At 34.2% G+C, this 12,406-nt stretch overlaps 1 pseudogene; it reads left to right on the top strand.

Annotated features, from left to right (window-relative positions):
• Window positions 1–12,406, top strand: part of LOC122147662 — a 34,412-nt pseudogene that overhangs the window by 17,915 nt on the left and 4,091 nt on the right.

Here is a 12,406-nt window from a genome sequence, read left to right as displayed (position 1 = left end):
ATGAAGGGTGATCCTGTGGGTGTAATATCTGTTGATATCAGCTGATATTTATGCCATTGGTTAGCGCAATATAATTCCTCTCAGCTGACTATTTACTGAAAAATCAAGGAAAAACACAGTGGTATGGAAAGTAAATTTCATCTATTAGAAATGTTTGGAACTGTGCCCAAATAAAATCTTATTGAAAGCTCATTTTTTTCAGACATCAACCTCAAATTTGGAACACAACTTGCTTAGATTTATGCCTTTGATTTATTTATTTATTTATTTATTTATTTATTTATTTATTTATTATTATTTATTATTATTATTATTATTATTATTATTATTATTATTTATTATTTTCAGTTTTAGAGTAATACATTTTTGTAAAATAAAAAAATAATAAATAAATCATAGTAACAAAAACATTATTATTATTATTATTTTTAGTTTCTTTATAACAAACAAACAAAAGTGGTTAAGAGGTAATAAATGGACCATAAATATAATTCAGTACCATAAAATTCCTGAAATATACAAAATATTAAATAACATTATCAAATTAAAATATTGTTCAATCATCTCATTTAAATAATAATAATAATAATAATAATATAAAAACCCCCCCCCCACCAAAAAAAAAAGTAGCCATTTTTGACCGCCATGCAAACACCACCAGAGGGTTAAAATGACCATTTTGGAATGTAAAAATGTAGATGTTTTGCAAGTTTGCGAAAATGACTACTTAACAAATGAGTACTTTTATCTCTTTGTTCTTCGTAAATGGAAAAAGGGGAAACTTTCTGTTGGTTATTTTTTATGCGTGCTGCAATGCTGAGTTCCTGACCTTAAAGTCACCCATATTTCTCTGGCAAGCCTGAAATGGATTGTCTGAAATACAGGACACTTCTTTTGATATTCATAACCCCTACTGCCAGCATGATGCATAAACCGTCACATGTATAATGAATTGGGTTACTCCTTCATTCTATACTGGCTGCAAAACATATTCAGCTCATAAATATCTCTGAGAAATAAACAGGTTCCGAGCTTGACCGGAGAATATTTGTACAAAGTGAACTGAATCACCTTTCCCCTCGCTCTCATATCCATCTTTCTAGTCTGTAGTTGTAAAGTCTTTGTGTCATTTGACGGCACAAATTTAAAACCGGTGTCAGATCCGTATTGATGCGTGAACGGAAAAAGCGATGGATCCGTGTGCGAGTAAGCACAGGGCCAGAGAGGCCAAAGTGCTTCATATGATAAATGATTCTGTCCTCACAGTGATATGTGTGTCCTGCTCTCCGTTTATAATTTCACTCTGTCTCCATCCAATTCATAATTACAGTCACCATCAAGACCAGTCGTATTATTAGATGACAAGTAATAACAGCCACATCTCCACCTCGGCGTGCAAACACACAAATGCCACAGCGTGTTTGAATTGTTCAGCCGCACAGAGAGAGATTTGATTAGAAGAGCTGATGAGGTGTAGTGTAACAGCAGTTTGGTTGCGCTGATACAGTAGCTTTTCTGAAATAAAGTGGAAGTGATTTGAACCTTCATTATCTATGTCATTACCCGCTCAAACCTCCCCAGGCTCATGCGTGTATCACAATATCAGAAGTCAAGCTGCTGTGACAAAATCTCTCTCTCTCTCTCTCTCTCTCTCTCTCTCTCTCTCTCTCTCTCTCTCTCACACACACACACACACACACACACACACACACACACACACACACACACACACACACACATACATACATACATTTGGATGATTTAGCACAAGGATGAATATAAGGGTTATTATAACATGTATTCTGAATTCTGATTGGTCAGTATTGGTGCTGCAGCTAACAACTATTTTGAAAATTGTGCACCCATAAAGCAACCATTGCAGTCACTCGTAAAGGCCAGTTGTAATTCTGGCCAATATTATTTTCATATGGACATTTTTAAAACGGTTTACTGTTTTGTCTAAATAAATTAAAAATGAAAAGCTATAAAAACTAAACTCATTTTAAATTATTGAATTTGCTCATCACAAGATTATAATCAGCTTATAATTTGTTAAGGATTACATTTAACAGTGTTATTATTTTATTATTTTGTTATTAGTGTAATATTATTATTATTAAAGATTATTTTTAAAGATTAAAGATTAGTGAGTGTCAAGTTAATTGAAATGTAAAATAAGAGGAATTAGCAAAATTACCACAAACTATTAAATATCCAATAATGACCGATACTGATAAAACAATAAATAAAAAATAAATAATAATAATAATTAAATATTGATATTAACTAGTATGCTATTGATATATTGTTAAAATTAAAATAACATTGATTTAATTTGCTTAATAAAATAATGTTGAAATTCAATTTTCACTTAATTTTATTATTGTATTATTATGTTTTATTAACATGGTAACCAAAGTTAGTCTTGTTATTGTTAAGCTAATAAAAATAATTTTTGGTAACTGAAAAAAAACTGAAATAAAGTAAAAATATTAGATGATGATAAACTTGAAAAACCTAAACTTAAAAAAAAAAAAAAAAAAACGGAACAACAACAAGAAAAAGTATAAATGTTGCCTTTGGAATAAACTAAAGTAAGTTGAAGTTGAGATACTGAAATAGCTAAACAATAGTTAATAGAATAAATAAATAAATAATGACATGCTCATGCAGATGCAAAATAGCCTTCTGACTAATTCTGAGACATTGTACATTTATGTATTGTTGATGTGCATTGTCCCTGTCAAATAAACCAAATTCAAATTATTAATAAATACTATAATAGTAAATTAATAATACCTTTAACCACACAGCACAGCCTTTTGTAGCATGTTGCTTAAATCAGACAGTATGTGTCTGCAGTGTCTAACACACTTGTATGTAAATGTGTCATTTAATTATTCTCCGTGGCAACGTTCATCCGGTACACACAGAAAATGAAAGAAAGGCTGCCGCTTTTGAGACCTGATAATAATCTGTGTGCTATTTTAAGAGGCAACTCCTGCCGTGAAGAGGTGGGGGGCTTGGTGATGAGGGCTGCTGATGTCACCGCTGTTGCTGGGCAACTGGTATGTTTCCAGTTGGGAGTAAGTGGCAATGACTGCTGGCTGTACGAACGACCTTAACGCGCCCCTGAGCGTCGCCACCCGTCTTTGAGCTGGCTGCCGTGTACAGGTGAACCCTGCCACAGTCTGCCAGTTTTTGACTCCGGTAAACTTTATCAGTCCACTAAATCAAGTTTGTGATGTCAAGTGGCTGGCAATAACTTAAAAAAAAAAACCTTATGGCAGGACATGAACTTTAGAAGGAACTAATTAGCCATTTGTGTCATAACCCTCTCGAATAATTAGCAGTCCCTACCAACTGGGTTAAGCACACCTGCTCATTCCTCTTCATTTATTTTTGTGTTCAAGTTTTTGCACCCAAAACGTGTAGTTGTTTTCCATCCTATCTCTGACCCTTACAATCAAAATGATCAAATTATCAGTATTTACTCACCCTTTTTATGTTCCAAACCTGTACAAATTACTTAAAAATATATATATAAAAAAATGTGACTTAAATGTTTGTATGTTTGTAACATAAAGCTATTAAATGGCTTCAGAAGATGTAGAGGTTATCATCCACTTTTATAATGGGCTGTGTCTGTTAATATGTGACAAAGAAAACATTCTAGATGAATGTGTTTGACCATTGCGCCTTGTGTCTTTTGTCACGGCAGTCTAAAAATGCGGCACTAAAGTTAAAATAAGTACAACTTTGAAATTACATGTCTCTGGCCTTTGTGTTATTTATCAATGCTCTGCTTTACATCTTGCATTTTTAAACACAAACACATTGTGTGAGCGCAAACTCTGTATAAGCAGGCACTTCTTTTGTATTTTAATACTTTAATTTTATCTGACTGTAAAGAAAGTATGAATATACAATATACTATAAATGTGTGTAGTATCCAGACAGCTACGTACATGCATCATGTTGTCATTGTCATGTGACGTACCAGCATCTGTTGCTTCACTGCCAATCACAAGTCCTCTTCCATGGCCTCATGCGATCTAATGCACACTTTAGAATTTTTGCCTACTGTTTTAAGAATACTATGAATTTGGACTTTACTACTGTTTTTCACATACTTAATGGTAGAGAGATTCGAACCCACGGCCTTTGGGTTACAAGTCTCTAAACATTAGGTCACAACTGAGCTAATAGCAGAGAAGAGAAGTAGGCATATTTGGATGTAGCCTATATCTTTCAAGGTGATTTTGCCTGTTTAGACACTTAAAAAGCTCCAGTCCTTGTGCATTATAGTTTAATGGAAAAGAGCGACCTGCACATTCTTCAGAATTTCAAGAAAGTCATACGAGTTTGGAAAGACATGGTGTAGATAAATGACCTAAATGCTAATCAGAGTCTGCACGCTGCACGTCACCTGTGAAAAGCGTTTGAGCTTTCTGCATTACTCACATATGGCAGCAGTGGCAGACAGACTCGTGGTGCCACACGCTGCGATGCCAACAGTTTTCTGTCTCACTCTCCTTCTCTCTCTCTCTCTTTTTACCAGTTACTCTTGCCCCCACTCTTCATCAGTCGCTGGCTCACTCTCTCTTCCTGCTGTTCACAGCTCTCCTGTAGCATCTGGCTCTGAGACGGATGATGAACAAGTCTGTGTTCTATTTGTGAACGCTTTGCTCTGCGTCACACTGCTGTCTACTGATTGTGAAGTATTTTTAACTTTTGTTGATTATGTTTATTTACAAGCCAGTCATGTAATTTATGCAAGCACACAAGCACAGGCGTGAGTGCTGGCTCAGTGCAGCGTTATACAGTACATACTTAATATGCATTGTTGCAGCAGTAACAGATCTTAGTACACAAGGGGATTGGTAGAGTTTTCCTTGAAATGTCTGTCATTAAACCTACAGTACCTATAAATATGTTGAACTAACCTTAAGGTCATGATGAAACAGATTCTGTCTTGGGATCTACATCCAAGGAAACTGATTATCTAAAAAAAGAAATAAACGTAAGGTGGGGAGAGTTGCTGATTGGATGGAGGCAGCTCTGAATGCAATCTTGAAGTTGATTGTAAGAAAGGGGTAGGGTTTAAACAGACTAAATAAAGTTTAGTCTAAAAAAAGTTATGACATTTTGATCATTAATGCAACATTCCAATGTAAAAGAATGAATCATGTGAATGGATTAATTGTTCTATTACAATTAATATTTTATTGATGTTTTATTAATATTTTTAATGTTTTTTATATATTCTGTTAATTTTCTATTAAATTTCATTTTAATTGTATTTATTTATTCTATTTTACTAATTTAATATTTTTCTATTTACTTTATTTCAGCTTTAGTCATTTTAATACTTTAACTTATTTCCATTTTCCAAATGGATATTACTAGTCGGTTTTATGTAATATTTAGATTTTTTTTTTAATCTTTATTTGAAACACCAAAAACTTGTAATACTTGTAGTATGACTTTAGTTTTAGCTAACAGTAACTGAATTGTTCACAGGTAATTGATACATTTAGAAATTGGGTTATTCCAAATAGATTATTAAATAGAATTTTAATTTCATGCCGACTTCTATTCCACCTAGCTGAGCGAGGATCTTTTCAAACTGTTGCACTCTCATCTCAATAGTTGAGCTGAAAGAGAAAAGTGACCATAGAAAAAGAATGTACAAAACTGAGTCTGCTATGCTTAGGTGTTTTTTCATGAAATCAAGGTTTCATGCAGCAAACAGTCTATTTCTGCCCTCTTCATTAACCTGGTTACTGTATCTTTAAAATTTCTGTAAGTTCATGACCTCTTTTCTGATTAGTAAACCTCTTTGCATGTAAAATGAGTAAAAAGACCTCTTCAGAGTTGCTAAATAATAAATACTTATTGATATGCAAATATAAGCAGTGATATGTTAATAAGCTTATGTTTTTGACATCAATGCCTCATTCTGAATGACCTGCTTATGCAGCTCTCATCACTATGGTGTCTCTCTTTAGAGAGTGGCTCTTCCATCACTGCGTCCTGTGTGGGTCTGGGCTGCTCACGCACTCCCCCCGCTGGTACAGCCGGTCAAGCCGTGCCCGGATACAACAACGGTGAGATTCCTTTACATTGGCATGCTTCACATGGCACGTTTTTATTTGTTTATTACCAATGCTTTCTCATTCATCGCTGAAGGATTATGTGTTAGAGCTCCTTTTGATTGACAGTTTTTAACTGGATGGTTCAATTGTCTCATAGTGACAGTGATTGATGATGATATGCAACAGGTGAAACCAAGGACTCTGGGAAATATTGTGGTAAAGTGAGTTATTTTAATGCTTCCGTATCTGATTTGTTATTGACAGAGACTATAGGAAGGGGGCAGAAATGTACTAGGAATGCATAACGGTAATTCACCGGAAGATGAAGTTATGACATTTTGATCGTTAATTCAACATTCAGCAAAAAGAATGAAACTGGATCATAATTGTTGCTGCTCAAAACCATTTGTGAAAGAAAATTGAAAAAGTACTTGATTAATTTTCCTAATGCACAATTCATAATCGCATCGAAATGTATCAAGTTACACCCCTTTTAAAATGACATTGCCAAGCCCTTGCTTTCAACCATCTGTCATATACAATCCAGTCAGTCTCAGATGGACAAATCAAGTCCCATCCCTTTTGTTTTAAATATATTTTGAAGATCCCTTTTCCTCAGAAATGCATTACACAAGCACATTTAACGACTTTAATAAAAGGACAAATATAATGAATCGTCACCTTTTAAAATGTCAGAGGGAGTGAATGTGCTGAACTGATTTCAAAATGTCTTTTTAAAAAAAAGTTCATAATGCCACTTTATTTTTTATTAGTCAAAAGTTCAAACACATTTTCACGAAGAAAAGTTGCTTTGGATTGCACTTGCTCATTGACTGGACTTACCTGACATATGAGTTTCCTTAATGTTATTTGAGCATTAAAAATAATTGTAATATTTGCATTTGTTTTGCACATTTCAAAGTAATTGTAAAACCTGCATTCATACAAACTACAAAATAATGAAGTGGATATGCAGAAGTCAGTGTCAACTTCATGAGGTGCATCTTGGGATGATTTTCCTTCATGCACTTATTATAAATTCATCCATAAAAGGTGCAATACCATTCATATTTGAACTAATTTTGAGCATTTAAGTATAAAACTTTAGATCCAAAAGGAATTTAAGATCATGAGATACATTTGTAAAATATGTTCAGAATTTTGAACCAATGTTATAGAAGTAGCTCTGACCTATTTATGAAATACAGAATAAATATTATATCATCATCATCATCATCATACATGATTGTATGGACAGCCCTGTTCTCTTTCTTTTTTACCCGTGTCACGTAGACGCCTATATTTTTTCAGGTGCGTCTGCTCAGACACCCGTCCAGGCCTGCGCCGTGTCCTAAAGATGCTAGCGTAGATTTTTTGTTTGATCTTCACAAATAACTCTCCTTTTTTTCTGTTTTCCACTTCTATCTGCTCATCATCTTCTCTACACAATAAAAGATTTACTGACACAAAGGCAAAGCAGAGAGAATCTTTTCATCACACATCTGACTTTAAAATCTCAGTCTTTGTACGAGGACATTAAGCCCGAGTCTGAGCGGAATGACTAATGGGGTCTCGTCTCACACCGTCTGCTTAGAAAAGAGCATTTTCAGTGTTCTTTCAGCTTTTCTTCAGGTACAATACCTCTCTAAGCCGGCGTCTGTCCTCGCCCGCCGCTGAGAGAACTAATCTCGTAGATGCTTGTTTTGTTGTCATTTCAGTTCTGCGCTAGATTTGATTTTAATCAAGAAAGCCTGCCGGATACACGCTCAGATTAAAAGAAAATTGTGATTTCTAAAACGAGACGCTGTTTTATACATAAACACATTCAGGAGGTCCAGGCGGGATATCGAATAGCTGTTTATCTTGCACGTATTTTGATTATTGTGTTCAAATATGCTTTTATTCCTGAAATATTTTCCATCTAAAAAGTGTATTTTATTCCTTATATGAGTTTTTTTTTCCTCTGAATATTGTCATTTATATTCATACTTTAAAGCATTCTCTGACCCTGAAAGGTTGAAAACAGCCTGTTCTTTGATGGTTCAAAGAAGAGCAAGGTCACATCTTGATTGTTTTTTTTTTTTTTTTTTTTTTTCTCTAAAAGCGTCTCTTTTTCTTCTCTCATCAGGCTTCCTCTGCCTCCTGGGGCGGCTCTCAGTCTCTGGCAGAATCAGACGCTGTTTAAGGAGCTGTACTTCACCAAGTTTCCTGTAAGAGTTTAGCTACAAGATATACAGTGGAGATCAAAATTAGAGATCAGCCTCTAATATCCTAAATTTCAAGATCACTGCTTATCCTAACAGGAGTAGAAGGGCAGGGTTTTTTTTAAGCATATTTCACAAATTAATTATATTCTGAAGCACAGTATAAAAAACTTAAATGAGATATTTTGAAAGGAACTCTAATCAAAAATAGAGAACACTTACAGATACCTCCAAGTTTTTGAAGTTAAAGGGATAGTTCACCCAAAAGTGAACATTTTGTCATAATTTACTCACCCTCATTTTGTTCCAAACCTGAATGAGTTTCTTTCTCATGTTGAACATAAAAGAAGATATTTTGCTGGTAATCAAACAGTTGATGGTCCTCATTGACTTTAAGTATTTTCTTCAAAATATCTTCTTTTGTGTTCAACATAAGAAAGAAATTGTTTGGATCGACATGAGGGTGAGAAAATTGTGACAATTTTCATTTACATGCACTACTGCTCAAAAGTTAGAAATGGGTAGGATTTATTTTCCTTTTTGTGCATTCGAGTGCAATCATATAGCATATTTCAAGTTACATACAATGCTCGATGCAACCTTGGAGTATCTTTACAATATGTAGATATGTAGAATTCCCTAGTATGTTTTAACTATAAATTATACTCAACCTTCGTTAAATTGTTTCAAAGGATAACCTGTGTTCCTTTTTACAAAGAAAAGTAAAATGTAAAATAAAATGTATAAAAGAGGGGGGTGGGGGTATCCATATACATACAGGATGAGAACATGTGTCCTGATTCAATTCCATCCAGAATAACCTCAAATGACTTTCATTATGTATATAAATATTAAACGGAGTACATGCAATATCGCAAACATGTACATATACACACGCAAGCATATATTATATTACATATATCTATCTATCTGTATATTGATTTTTATAACAACAAAATCAGACATTCCTTCTGTTTCATATTCAACCCATTTCCTCCACTTTCCTAGAAATGCATCCTTCTTTAAATTAACCAAAAAAGTGGTCTTTTCAATAAAATACAACAAAATGCTTTCTAGAGATACATCTCTTCTAAAAAATATATTCAAGAGCCTCCTGTATTTCTTTCCAGTGTTCTTGAATTTGTAGGCATTCCCAAAATATATGATAAATGTTTGCTTCATTACATCCACAGTTCCGTCAACATTTTGGAGAGATATTACTGTGTTTGGCCATTTGTACTGGTGTTTTAAAATATCTAATACAGTTTTTTTCCAACAGTATTCCTTCCAATTTAATGAACTACTGTAATTAATGAACTAGTTCTCCTAGAACTAGTAAATGTGCATTGAAATTTCCATATATTTGACCACTCTTCATCAGTAAAGATGATTTATTCTGTAGAGTGTGTTTTCATATTTTCCAAGCTCTTGTATATCTGAAAATCCATCTAATATCTAATACCTTATGTGTGTGCCGCCGGAATTAGGTCTATCAATGGATTCAAATTATCTTTGAGTTTTCCTTTTATTTTTTGATCATAATTTCGAACCTGGAGGTATCTTTAAAAATCCTGATTTTCTAGAAAAATACTTTTCCTTTAGTAGTTGAAAATGCAGAATTTCACCTTTCTCATTGATGGTACAAAAAGAAGCAATTCTCTTGTTTGCCCACAATTTAAATCTGTTATCCAACCTGTTTGGGGTCATAAGCAAACCATTTCAAAACTGTATTGTATTCCAACAGATTAAATTCCTTTATCACTGTTGCCCAAACATTTAAAGTAAGTTTTGTCCATGGGTCTTCTACCTTTTCTATTTATTGTCGTAACTTGCTATCTGTTAATATGGCTTGTATAGGAATATTCTTTGAAATGCAACGTTCCATATCCTTCCACGGAGCATGATAATGTGGGTCACACCAGTTCACCACTGTCCTGATTTGTGCTGCTATGTAATAATCTTTTAGTGGAAATGGGTAAGATTTTTAATGTTCTATTTCTAACATTCGATTGGTTACTATGGGAACAGCCCAGCCTTGGTAAGAGAATTTTGAGAAATTCTCTTACCAAGGTTCCAAAGGGCAGTTAAGTGCAAATACTTCTCTGATCTGATCACTAAAAACTGGTATAAATCTTGTGTCCTTTTTTCCACCATTGACTCTGCTTTAAATCCTCCTGTCAAACTTTTCCCTGAGCCCTCCGTTCTCCTTTGTGAAAGTTTTGAAAGGTTTTTCACAAACACGGTCATGGCTATTAGATCTCAGATGTCTTAGACTGTTATACTCTGTTTGATGCTCCTTTATATTCCTCCACATGGTCTGTGTTCGAGCTACTCAACTTGCACCCCTGTAAGAAAATTGTGCATCATCCTACAGTACATCATGTCCACAAGATATAGTTCCTCCGTTTTTTCTTAAACAAATTATGGATGCAGTTGGCCCAAGTCTGTTACCAGTAACTAATAAATGATTACATAGTGGCAATGTTCCAGTCTGACTTAAACAGCCTACTGTAACAACGTATCTTATAAAACCAAACCTCGATCCTACATCTCTTTCCAATTTTTTTCCCATCTCAAATCTTTCTTTTATTTCAAAGATTATGGAGAAAGTTGTATTGGCTCAACTACAGTATTTCTTGTCAGATAACTATATTAATGAAGTCTACATATCAGTGAATTTGCCCTGTTAAGAGTCTTAAATGACATATTTCTCACGACAGATTCAGGGAAACCCATGGCTCTTCTCCTCTTAGACTTAAGCGCTGCATTTGACTTAGTCGACCACAACATTCTTCTGTCACGCCTGGAGTCTTGTGTAGGACTTAGTGGTATAGTTTTACAGTGGTTTTGCTCTTATTTGTCAAATAGGTGTTTTAGTGTTCAAATAGGGCATTGCGTTTCTACTGACATTCCCCTTGGTTGAGGTGTTCAGCAAGGTTCGATCCTTGGGCCTGTGTCATTTTCAATGAATTTGCTCCCCCTGGCTTCTATTTTTGAAAAATATGATGTCTCCTTTCATCTATATGCTGATGATACCCAGCTTTATCTTCCCCTACAACGTAATAAGTATTCACTTCATCCATTGTTAGATTGCCTAAGCGAACTTAAGCTATGGCTTTCAAGCAATTTCTTACACCTGAATGAAAATACATCAGAAATTATTTTGTTTGTAATAAGTTTGTAAACATTAAAATAAAGAAAGAATTTTTTTTTTTCTATAGCGAGGGCATTAAATTGATTGTATTGAATTGAATTGCATATAAATGTGGATCATTTAACTTGGTTCATTCAAGAATCATAAAAAATATATCACAATTTCCACAGAATAATAAATTGCACAATGGTTCTCATAATAATAATAATAATAGTAATGATAATAATAAAGAATAATAAATACAGCCTTGGTGAACCTAAGAAACCTCTTTCAAAAACATTCATTATTTAAAACTTTTGAACGGTAGTGTACATGCATGTTTGAAACAAAACATGGTTATAACTTAGTTTCTGTGGTAGTAGTAATTTTAAAGTAGCATTTAGTATCACTAGTGAGGCCAGAAGTCAGACTTTCAGTAGTAGAATAGTTTTGTCTAGCTATTCTAGTGAAGAAGTGGCCACTCAGACAAAAAGGGACCATCTGATTTAAAGTCAGCAGCCACAATTTGTTTGGTTTTCATATAAGGGGCAAGGACCACCATAAAAAACAGATGTGTTCAAATAACATTTTGTGACAATTACCAAATACAGAAAAAAAGAGCCCATACTAAAATGAAAAGTTTGTGTTGTTGTGATCAAAATTACTACAGTACCTAAAAAAACAGAAATGGTGATTACTGTCATAGGCAGAAACCAAATTGCATTATGCAGTTGTGCTGATGTATATGTAGTTCACTTTTGCCTCAATCAAAAGCTGAGAATGTGCTTGTAATAATATCATCCCAGACAAATGAAAGTCACACAGCAGTCTGATTTGTGATTCTGACAGGTGCCTTCCAGTTATGTGTTAGACGGTCCTTGGGCATGCCGAGGCTATGTGCAGTTTGATTACTATATCTGTTCCTTTTGATAATAATCAGGCAGGACAGTCATAATCCCTTCACAGGAAGG

The sequence above is a fragment of the Cyprinus carpio genome, chromosome A15 (assembly GCF_018340385.1).
Source record: "Cyprinus carpio isolate SPL01 chromosome A15, ASM1834038v1, whole genome shotgun sequence".
NCBI classification, from domain to species: Eukaryota; Metazoa; Chordata; class Actinopteri; order Cypriniformes; family Cyprinidae; genus Cyprinus; species Cyprinus carpio.
Note: the sequence above shows the minus strand (reverse complement) of the source record. Positions and strands in the feature narration are given on the sequence as shown.